General features: G+C 40.6%; 1 non-coding gene across 1 annotated transcript; it reads left to right on the plus strand.

Annotated features, from left to right (window-relative positions):
• The first annotated feature begins 7183 nt into the window (after positions 1-7183).
• On the plus strand, positions 7184-7287 carry LOC148548698 (small nucleolar RNA R71). The gene has a single exon (XR_015898760.1). It is a non-coding gene; the product is annotated as a small nucleolar RNA R71 (small nucleolar RNA).
• Positions 7288-12337: the final 5050 nt, after the last annotated feature.

The following is a 12337-nucleotide window of genomic DNA, read 5'->3' on the forward strand; positions in this document are numbered from 1 at the left end:
AGAATTTGGGGGGAGAATTGATCTCTCTTCTTCCTTGTTCTTGCCCAGCACTCTTTACTTTTCTTGTCTTGGATTTTGGGTGGAGAATTGAAGAAATTCTGTTTCAATCTCACCTTGGGATCTTGTTTAATTTTCTGCTTAATTGAATTTCAGTTTCGGTTACTTGCTTCGTCATCTACTTTCTTTGCAATTTACAATCTCCTTTGCAATTGTTCTTGTTGGATCTAGGAAGGCATTGAGATCTAGACTTGGTTTTCTAGTCTCTTGGGTCCTGAGATCCGGATTTCCCATTTCCCATTCCCTGTTTACTGTTTTCATGCTTATTTACATTTCTGTTTTAAGATCCGGTTTGATTCAAGACATCCTTTACTTCTCTGTTTGTTGCAATTTACTTTTCCTTGTTTAATTTCTGCAAATCCAACTCCCGATTCCCTTTACAATTCAAGCCATTTACATTTCTTGCACTTTAAGATTTTGCAATTTACATTTCTTGCGTTCTAAGTTTCTGCCATTTAATTTCTTGTTCTTTAAGATTCAGCACTTTAATTCCTGTTCTCTTTAATTTCATGCCAATTACCCATTCCCTTTACTTTCTATGCAATTTAATTTCTGCAAATCACAAATCTCTCAACCAAATCTTGATTCGCTTGACTAAATCAACCACTAAACTAAAATTGCTCAATCTTTCAATCCCTGTGGGATCGACCTCACTCCCGTGAGTTATTATTACTTGATGCGACCCGGTGCACTTGCCGGTTAAGTTTGGGTGTTTTGGAGAAATTCGTTTTTTCGCGAAAATATCCCATCACTTCCACGTTAACTAAGTTAACGTGGAAGTTAACGTGGCTCCTTGGGGGGTTGTGTGGTTGCTTCCAACGTTAGTGACAATGTTGAGTGTCACTAACCTTGGCGACAACTCTCACTTCTTACGTTAGCTCCCACGTTAACCAAGTTAACGTGGGAGTTAACGTGGTGTGTTGCATCCTTAGGCCAACGTTAGTGACAATGTTGAATGTCACTAACGTTGGCTTCTCTTTCCCCCTTTAACGTTAGAGGCCACGTTAACTAGGTTAACGTGGGCTCTAACGTGGCCACTTATGAGTGTTTGCCAACGTTAGTGACAATGTTAAATGTCACTAACGTTGGCTCAACTTCCCTTTTCCACGTTAGAGTTCACGTTAACTTAGTTAACGTGACTCTTAACGTGGGCAATGATGGCTATGAGAGTGTCATTGGCAATCACTTTTCTCATTAACCTTGCAAGTTTCCTCCCTTTCCTTGCTTCCTTTGGTCCTGAAATCAAGCAATAGAGTGCATCAAAGTTCTAGTCCAAGTCATGGGCAATGCAACATACAATTTGTCACTAAACTTATGCAAAATCCTCATGAAATAATGTAAAATGCACAATGTATGCTTGAGTCAAGGTGTAAGTAAATATCTACCCAAAACTAGCTTATTTCCTAAGGAAATGCATGAAACTAACCTAAAAACAGTAAAGAAAATGTCAGTGAAACTGGCCAAGATGCCCTGGCATCACAACACCAAACTTAAAGCTTGCTTGTCCCTAAGCAAGTACTGGAACAAGAGAATGATGAATGGAATATCCAGAGGAATGAGTCATTCTTGTGGAAGTCATGTTACTGATTTTGTGGTGGTTTCATGCATAGCAACTTAGGTTCATTCCATTACTGGCTTTCAGACCTTTATCATGTCCCTAAACACTTACTTTGTCTATATCCCATGAGACTTTTATTCATTGATCCTTTTATTGTTATTTCAAGGGTTATTTGTGTTATTTAGGCTAAGTGCTCTGTAAGGGGGCAACTCTTTAAGATAAGTTTTCAGCCAACACTCCCGAACCAGTTGGTTCAATGTGCTAGGTGTTGAGGCACCCCTAAGGACTTACTCCCTCAAGTCTCTCCCCCATACATACACACCACAGGCATATAGTTTGTTTATTTTCTTTTCTTGAGACCTTGGTGTCCAGCACCTCTTTGGGTTACTAAATGCTTTGTAGTGAGGGTTACTTTTGATAGTGGATTTTCAGCTGATAATCCCGAGTTAGTTAACCCAAGTTACCAAGTGATAAAGCACCCCTGAGAGCTTATTCATCCAAGTAGATCCCTCACACAGGAGCACCACAGACACTTGTCTCAAGGTCCAAACCATTGGTGCCTAGCCTTATTGCTTACTCTTTTTCTTTTGTTTTTCACTTCCATTATTCTTTCCCTTTTCTCTTATTAGGATCTTGTCATATACTCAGTCTCATGGGTATATCCAAAGTCAAGTATTCAGGATAGATAGTTGTCCTCCTAACCTTGTGGTTGAACCAACTTAGCCAACTTATGACTACCCCAAAGATTCATGAATGCACTTCCACAATATGAACTCCACTCTGGTCTTTTGAAAACATAAACATTCACTTCTTCATTTGATTTAAAATGAACAAGCATACAAGTAAGTTAAGTAAGGATGCAGCGACATAAAGACTAGTACACATAGACCTATTCAATACCACAAAATTAAAAGACATGATTGAAAAAGGTTTAAACATAACATGGAAGCAAGTTCTATTTCATACAAGATCTTCCTTATTTTAAGACATAAAGAAAGATGGAACAAAGAAGGAACTCCACCACCTTTTACTATTGTGGATGTCCATGCTCTTTTCCTTGCTTGTCCTCCTTGTTTCCTCTTGCATTTCCTCGCATCCGTGCCAATCTTGCTTGCTTCCAATCCTCAAGTGCCTTCCTCACTGACTCATGACTCTCTTCCACCCTTTGTCTTTCCTTTCGTGCTAATTCATCCTTCATTTCGTCATACTTGGCTATTCCCAGATGCAATACTAGCAGCTGTCCCACTAAGTAGCCGAGCCTGGCTTGAGTGTTTATATGATGTCCTGTTTGGCTCATGTAAACTCCTTCTGCGAATGCTCTTTGCTCGTCCAATAGTTCTGCCTGTTCTATTTGTCTTCGATGCATCTCATGTATGTGTGCCCCTTGATGTGCTTGGATGTTGATTAGCCTCTGGGTGGATTCTTGTTGCTCGTTTTGCCTTTGTTCTATCCTGTTGAATGCTTCTCCCCATTGTTGTCCTTGGCTTAGTTGCTGTTCCATCATTTGCCTTTGCCACTCACCTTGCTGAGTCATCCATCTTGAAAGTGTTTCCTCTTGCTGCCCCATCATCTGTAGTTGAAGCTCTTTCTGTGCTCCTTGGCTTTCCAAATATTGTCTAGACAAGCCATCAATGGCCTTCTGCAATTGGTGCATGTCCAAAGTCTGTTGTGCTTGACCCTCTGAGACTTGGCCTTCCACTACTTGAGGGGTTGTCCTCTTTCTTTGCTTCCGTTGAGGCAGGGGGTGCTGCAGCATTCATCCTTCGGACCGTTATTGGAATGCCTTCTTTTATCCAAACAGGGTCCTCATCTTCAAAAACCACCCTAGCTTTCTTGCATATTCGGTAAATAGTGCTGGGGTAACCTAATGTTCCTCTTGAGTCGCTTTTCTATGCCATCTTTCTAATGCCTTGAGCTATGATCTCATGAACTTTGATTTCTCCTCCCTTGAGTATATAATGCACCATTGTTGCTCTCTCGAGATTCACCTCCGAGTTGTTTGCAGCTGGGAGAATAGACCTCCTCACTAGCTCGAACCACCCCTTAGCTTCAGGAGTGAGGTCTGTTCTCTTAATGAACTTTGGTTTATTTCCTGCACCCCTTTCCCAGTCAGCTCCTGGTACACAAAGGTCTCGTAAAAGCTGGTCATAATTGGGGTTGTTGTCCAATCTTGAGTGATAACTTTCTTCTTCAAATGGTATAGACCGTAGCTTCAATGCCCTCATTACACTCATGGGACCAAAATCCACCATTGTTTCTCTCACAAAGCTTGTATATGACTCATCTTTCTTATCATATCTGACTACATTTGCATAAAATTCTCTTATGAGATTTGCATTCACCTTAGTGACCGGGTCAGTGAGGAGCTCCCATCTTCTCCTTTCTACCTTCTCTGTGATTTCGGGGCATTCAGTCTTCTTAACTTGAAACCCCAGCTCATAGATGATTTCCTTATCAACCATCCACCCGTATTGTAATGCATGATGCAAGCTTTTAAATCTCTTCTCATCATATGGGTGTTCTTCCATGGGTTCCTTTTCCTCCCTTCTCTTAGAACTTGAAGATGCCATGAATGATGATTAATATGTGAAGGTGGTAAGGTTGTGGAGACTTTTGGTTGTTTAGGGTTTTATGGCAATGAAGAGAGTGAGGGGAGGAACGTTTATAATCAGATAGGGGGTGTATTGTACCGAAATAAAGAGTGGTGAGGGGTGTGTGATGACAATGAAGGGTGGTACGGACAAGGGTCGTTTATATAAAGAAGTTGTGAGAGAATGGAGGGTGTAGATTGATGAAGTGGTCACTTGATGGACGGTTAGGGTTATGCATGGCTAGAAGACAAGGATCATCACTTTATGATGGGGATTGCTCGGTCTTCTAGGGGTTCCATTTTTTTCAATGTTGCATGGCAACATTTTCCAATGTATTCCCTCTTTAGAATAAGTGTGTAACCCCTCCTCTTGTGGTGTCTGAACCTTCTTTGTTTGGTTGTCCAATCTATCCCTTTTTATGCTCCTTTTCCTTTCCTATAAAGATTTAAAATAAGGAAATTAATATCATAAAAATCAAACTCTATGGCTAGAATAAAAGGGAAGAAAGGATTTGATTGTTTATTTATGAATTCCAACTAACTAACTAACTATTGGTGGGTCCTTATATGCATTTTGGTGGCACCATGGGGTGACACCAAACTTAGTTTGAAGCAGTGTGATGAAAAGTTTTGTTCAAAGCTCCCAAGACTAGCATGCATCTTGGTTTGCTTTGAACACCAAACTTGTTCTTCACTATATACTGCATGATAAAGATTTCACTAAATGTTTGTCAAGTTTGGGTTGAAATTCGTAAATATTGATTTATTCATTATTTTAAAAACATATAAAACATGGGTTGCCTCCCATGAAGCGCTTCTTTAGCGTCACTAGCTTGACGTTTTTTTTTTTTCATCAGGGTGGTTGGTAGTGCTTAAAGTCCTCCCCTCTTGCTGTGGACTTATATCCATTGGTTGGATCAATGATCTCCACATGTTCCAGGGAAAGAACTCTATTGATAGTGAAGACCTTAGGTAACTGAGATGGTACAGTAGGGAGATTAGGGGGAATATCTGGGAAGTAAGTTGAGACAACTCTATCCCCTGGAGAGAAATCTTCCGTAGGGATCTTCTTGTTCCTCCATCTCCTTGGTACCTTCATCTTTGTTTCCTTTAAGGTTGCCTTCCCCTTGGTGACCTTTTTCTTCCAAGGAGTTGTGATGTTGTCTTCACATGCCTCTAGAGGTTTAGGTTCCTCCAACTTTTCTTTGAGCTGTGGCAATTGCTGTTTTCCTTGTTTATCAATTGAGGGGGTTTCAGAATGAACTGGCTATGCTTCAGTGCTTGTCTCCTCCTTCAGTGTCTCTTTATCGTTTGTGCTTAGTTCCTTGTCCTCTTGATCTGTTTCTTGTGAGAGTTTGAAGACATTGAAGCTGAGTCGTTCATCATGGATTTTCAATATTAGCTCCCCTTTCTCTACATCGATAAGTGCTCTGGCCGTAGCTAGGAATGGTCTTCCCAATATGATTGGGTGAGTGTGACTCTCTTCTATGTCCAGAATGACAAAGTCTGTTGGGAGAAAGTATTTCCCAACCTTTAGCAACACATTTTCCACCACTCCTATTGCTTGCTTTTGAGTTTTGTCAGCCAGTCTGATGATTACATATGTGGGCATTATCTCATTAATCTGCAGCCTCTTCACCATGGATAAAGGCAGTAAGTTGATGCTGGCCCCCAAATCACATAGCGCTCTATCGAACATAGTTTCACCAATGGCACAAGGGATGTGAAAACTCCCTGGGTCTCTTCTTTTTGTAGGCAGCTCAGGTTGAATAAGGGCACTACATCCCTTGTTCATCACTATAGTCTGGCCTCCTTTGAGTGAGCTTTTCCTGGGAAGAAGTTCCTTCATATACTTGATGAATGCAGGCATTTGTTGAATTGCCTTGATGAATGGTATGTTTACATGCAGAGATGCAAACAAGTCTAGGAACCTTGAGTATATTCTCTTTCGCACAGCACCATTGAACAGTTGAGGGAAGGGAGCATAGAGCTTCAGCAACTCTTGTTGTGAGATTTCTGGTCCTTGGTGATCTCTATCCTCCTCCTTTGTTGAGTTGTCTTCAGGTTGTTTGCAAAGTTTGCCTTGCTTGTCTTCAGTCTCTTGATCACTCGTAGTGACCATTTTGCAATCTTCCCATCTTACTTTCTTTGCTTCTCCCTTGGGGTTTTTCTCCGTGTCACTTGGGAAGCTATCGGTAGATTTGGGAATCTTCTCAGCTAAATATCCCACTTGGAATTCCATCTTCCAAATGGTCTCTCCCTGGTTCTTAATATTGGCTCGCACTTCCTCTTTGAACACCTTATTTTCTTGAATCTCTTGGCATATTCCTTCAAGTATGGCTTCAATCTTAGAGAGCTTGTCATCAATTGATGGGTGATTCGGAGCAGATGTGCTATTTTGGTTTTGATAAGCACATGAAGAAGTGTTATTGTGGGGGTGTTGAGACGTCCTCTGTGTGAATTGCTGGTGAGCTGCATTATTGTTGGAGTTATAACGTCTATGGTCTTGGTTTTGATCTTGCTCACCTCCCCACCCAAAGTTTGGGTGGTTTCTCCATCCAGGGTTGTAGGTCTTGGAGTATGGATCATAGTTTTTCCTTGGTGAACTCCCAATGTAGTTGGCTTGCTCCTGACTCCCCTCTGCTTCTTCATTCACTCCTTCTTGGATTGTTGATGAAGTGGAGATTGCTGCTACTTGGTTCATCTCCATCTTCTTGGTGAGGTCAGCCAGCTGCTGGGTAATGAGCTTGTTTTGGGCCAACAGAGCATCTACATTGTTTAGCTCCATTACTCCTCTTGTGTTTCCTCTTTCGGAAGCATAGAAGTAGTCGTTCTCTGCTACTGTTTCAATAACATCTACGGCTTCCTCAATGGTCTTCTTCTTGTTCAAAGATCCTCCAGATGAATGGTCTACGGCCTTCTTTGACTCATAAGAGAGCCCTTCATAGAAAATGTGCAGCTGCACCCATTCGTTGAACATGTCAGGTGGACACCTCCTTGTTAAGTCCTTGAACCTCTCCCATGCTTCATATAGAGTCTCACCATCTTGTTGCCTGAAAGTTTGGACCTCAGCTCTCAGCCTATTGATTCGTTGAGGAGGGTAAAATCTTGCTAAGAATTTGTTCACCACGTCTTCCCAAGTTGTCAAGCTTTCCCTTGGGAAAGATTCCAGCCATTTGGCTGCCTTGTCCCTGAGTGAGAATGGAAATAAGAGTAGTCTATAGGCGTCAGGATGAACACCATTAGACTTCATTGTGTCACATATTCTCAGGAAGGTGGTTAAATGTTGATTGGGGTCTTCTTGAACACTTCCTCCAAACGAACAGTTGTTCTGAACAAGGGTGATGAGCTGTGGTTTAAGTTCAAAGTTGTTGGCATGGATTGTTGGCTTTTGGATGCTACTTCCACAATTGCCTGGGTTTGGATTGATGTAAGAGCCCAAAACTCTTCTATCCTCCCCAGCATGATTTGCTCTACCTCCTCCCCCATGGTTGTGATCTTCTTCTTCATGATGGTTTTCCATGTTGTCTTCCATGTTTGTTTCAAAGAATTCCTCTTCTTCCTCAGCACCAACCACTTTCTTTCCTCTTGCCTCCCTCCTTAATCTAAGGAAGGTCCTCTCAGGTTCAGAATCGAAGGAAGTTGAAGCCCCGCTTCTTCTCCCTGTCATACAACCATCAAGTGCAAGCAAGAAAAGATAGGTGCAGAAAGTATTTGTGTCAGAATTACTGTTAGTTGTGGGTGATGCAATATATCAAACAGTTAGTGGGTTAGCAAACAGAATTGAAAATAACAAAGAAGAACAAAAGAGTAGAGGGGGAAGGGAAGAAGTTTAACTAAAAAAAAAAGTAAATCACTCAAACAGAAAATGAAATTCACAAAATAAAAATTCTCAATCTAGTGATCTTCCAATTTAATCATTGTTGATGCACAATCAATCCCCGGCAATGGCGCTATAAACTTGATGCACGGAAAACTTGTCTCACAACAAATCTCCCTTCGGCAAGTGTACCGAATTTGTCGTCAAGTAAAAACTCACAATAGGGTGAGGTCGAATCCCACAGGGATTGATTGATCAAGCAACTTTAATTAGAAGAATGTTCCAGTTGAGCGAATCCAGAATTTGGGTTGAGAGTTGCAGAAAATAAAATGGCTGGAATGTAAATAACAGAAAAGTAAATGCTAGATTAAAGAACTGGAAGCAAATGACTGAAAATAAATTGCAGAATTGTAAAAGGGAATGGGGGATTTGCTCATGAAAGTAAATGGCAGAAATTAAAGAGAATGGGTAAGATCAGAGATGGGGAGTTCATTGGGCTTAGGATATGTTGCAATTCTCCGAATCAAGTTCATTTTCATCTCTTCCTCAATCAATGCACTCATTGATCTCCTTGGCAATCTTAAGTGATTGAATTACAATTTCTTGCAATTCAATCTCTCAAATCTTGATCAATAGCCAATTTCTTGGTCAATTGCTCATGAGAAGAGATGAAGTATGGTCACTGATACCATATGCATTTCCCAAATCATGTATTGAGAGGGTTATAGTCACATACCCATCCAAACCCAATTTGGTCCAGCATGAGAAAGCATTTCTAGCTTGATCTCTTCATTCCTCTTTCAAGGTTCAAAAGAGATCCAAGTTTGAATAGCTTCTCTTCCAAGATAACTACTCAATTGGATGAAGATCGAAAGCCTTCAAGTAAAATCAAGAGAAAAGATAGAAGAAGAATAATGAAAATTAGTATTGATCCATCAAATTACAACAGAGCTCCCTAACCCAATGAAAGGGGTTTAGTTGTTCATAGCTCTTGAAAATGAAAACAAAGATGGAGAATACATCATAAAACTAGAAAATGCAGAGAAAGTAAAATACAGAGAGTAGTTCCCTTTTTCCAGCCTCTAGAACTCTCTTTACAATTCAAAGCTACTCCTATATATGCTACTCTTCTCAGCTTCTAGTTTGCTCTTCAAGTCTTGGGCCTTTGGATCTTGAGTTTGAAGAAGTTCTTTTCTTCATTTGGGCTTGGCTTTACTTGCAGAGAGAAAGTGCTAAGTGGGCAGAGACTTCAGCTCAGGGCGTTAGGGGTGTTAACATTTAGTGAAAGTATAAGTTCGAGAACGTTAGTGATACTTTACATTTTCACTAACGTTCCAATGTACCCCTTTGCCTCACGTTAGAGCCCACGTTAACTATGTTAACGTGGCTTCTAACGTGGCCTTACCAAACTTCGAGAACGTTAGTGACACTCAACATTGTCACTAACGTTCCAATGTGCCCCTAGATTTCACGTTAGAGTCCACGTTAACTAGGTTAACGTGGCTTCTAACGTGGCCATTCTTAGCCATCCCAACGTTAGTGACAATGTTGAGTGTCACTAACGTTGGCTCATCATTCATTCCTCATCGTTAGCTTCCACGTTAACTAAGTTAACGTGGAAGTTAACGTGGCTCCTTGGGGGGTTGTGTGGTTGCTTCCAACGTTAGTGACAATGTTGAGTGTCACTAACGTTGGCGACAACTCTCACTTCTTACGTTAGCTCCGACGTTACCCAAGCTAACGTGGGAGTTAATGTGGTGTGTTGCATCCTTAGGCCAACGTTAGTGACAATGTTGAATGTCACTAACGTTGGCTTCTCTTTCCCCCTTTAACGTTAGAGGCCACGTTAACTAGGTTAACGTGGGCTCTAACGTGGCCACTTATGAGTGTTTGCCAACGTTAGTGACAATGTTAAGTGTCACTAACGTTGGCTCAACTTCCCTTTTCCATGTTAAAGTTCACGTTAACTTAGTTAACGTGACTCTTAATGTGGGCAATGATGGCTATGAGAGTGTCATTGGCAATCACTTTTCTCATTAACCTTGCAAGTTTCCTCCCTTTCCTTGCTTCCTTTGGTCCTGAAATCAAGCAATAGAGTGCATCAAAGTTCTAGTCCAAGTCATGGGCAATGAAACATACAATTTGTCACTAAACTTATGCAAAATCCTCATGAAATAATATAAAATGCACAATGTATGCTTGAGTCAAGGTGTAAGTAAATATCTACCCAAAACTAGCTTATTTCCTAAGGAAATGCATGAAACTAACCTAAAAATAGTAAAGAAAAGGTCAGTGAAACTGGCCAAGATGCCCTGGCATCAACAACACTCCCATCATTCTAGGGAGACCCTTCCTAGCTATGAGAAGAGCATTAATTGATGTTGAGAAAGGAGAATTGATGCTGAGAGTGCATGAAGAGCATATAGTGTTTCATGTCTTCCAGAGTTTCCAAGATACCAATCAAGAAGAATAGTGTATGAAGATTGATCTGAGAGATCCAAACTTGAAAGAGGCACCTGATGAGTCATTCCCAATGCACTTAAGCTCATGATGGAAAGGAAAGGAAGAGGTAGAAATGTTGCAACAAACTCAAAGAGCTGAGAAGGAACTACAACCAAGACCTCCGTATGAGATTCTCAGCAAGAACCTTCCAAAATTTGAGACCCCAAAACATGAGCTATCTCCTGGAAAAGAAAAGAATCCCAAGGAGAAAGTACCAAAAGGGTGGAGAAACAGAAAAATTCCCACTGAAGGCTTCATACCAGGGGATAAAGTGATGCTAGCTTACCAACCAATAGAAACATCTCCACATTTCTTTGGATATTATACAGTGAATAAAATCCTCTCACTTGAACATGTGAAAATCGTCAAGAATGATATTAGAGGAAAGCTCACGGTGAGAGGGGAAGGGCTGAGGCATTATGTTCATTATCCTCCCTAATGAGGGACAATCGTCAAGCTATTGATGATAAAAGAGCGCTTGTTGGGAGGCAACCCAACCAGAGGTAACTCTCTTTTCCTTTACTGTTTCAATAAGGAAATTAAGTAGATTTATCTGTATTGTAAGGAGCTAAGTTTGGTGTTGCACACCGAAGTAATTCAAGGGTGAATGTTGGATGCTAAGTTTGGTGTTCCAGCAATGATTTAATTTAAAACACATTTCAACCCTCAGCATAACTAGTTATCAGCTCCAAACAATCAGATAGACTACTTAACAATTGTTTAGTTTCTAGTTCATAATTTGTTTTCTAGTTTATAGTTGGTTTTCTTAATAAAAGCACATGAGGTTTTCTGCATATATTCAAGATGCTTCACAAGGCAAGGAATTAAGTTTGGTGTTCACACACCCAAGTAAGTTCAGAACCCTATAAACATACATGCATGCTAACCATCTCTCATGTGGTTGGGGAACAAGCAACTTTCAATATCTTTGTAGGAAGACACTCAATCTCTCGAAAGGAACAGACACCATCATCTAAAGAGATGAAGAAGGGCACAAAAACTAAGGATGGTGATGGCAAGGAGGAAACAAGTGGACTCCAAGAGGTTGTAGTGTTACTTCACTATCTTTAGCCTAAATATGTTAATTGAAAGTGTGATGAACCACTATTTTACGGTTTATTTTGCATTAAATTAAGTGGATTTTATCCACTAAACTCACACTTATTCATATAATTCGCATGTTTTACATTTTCCTTCCTAATTCTGTGCTATGATTGAAAAACATTCTTCTTTGGCCTTAAATTACTAATTTTAATTCTCTCTTATTACCATTCGATGCCTTGATATGTGTGTTAAGTGATTTCAGGATTTACAGGACATGAATGGCTTAGAGGATGGAAAGAAAGCATGCAAAAGTGGAAGGAATACAAGAAACTGAAGGAATTGCTAAGCTGTCAAGCCTGACCTCTTCGTACTAAATCGATCATAACTTGAGCTACAGAGGTCCGATTGAGGTGGTTTCAGTTGCGTTAGAAAGCTAACATCCGAGGCTTCAAAATGATATATAATTTGCCATAGTTGCCATGCTGTTAGGCGACGCGAAAGTTCAAACGATGCGTACGCGTGGACGACGCGTACACGTGACAGAGCCACCTGCTGGACGTATCAGAAATTGCTGGGGTCGATTTCTGGGCTGTTTTTGGCCCAATTTCAAGCCCGAAAAACTCAAATTAGAGGCTGCAGAGTGGAGAAATCACATTCATTCATCCATACAACTTTCATTCACATAATTTTAGGTTTTAGATGTAGCTTTCTATAGAGAGAGGCTCTCTCCTCTCTCTAGGTTTTAGGATTCCTTTTATGTTTAGCT

The sequence above is a fragment of the Arachis ipaensis genome, chromosome B8 (genome assembly GCF_059453495.1).
Source record: "Arachis ipaensis isolate K30076 ecotype BB chromosome B8, ASM5945349v1, whole genome shotgun sequence".
Classification (NCBI taxonomy): domain Eukaryota; kingdom Viridiplantae; phylum Streptophyta; class Magnoliopsida; order Fabales; family Fabaceae; genus Arachis; species Arachis ipaensis.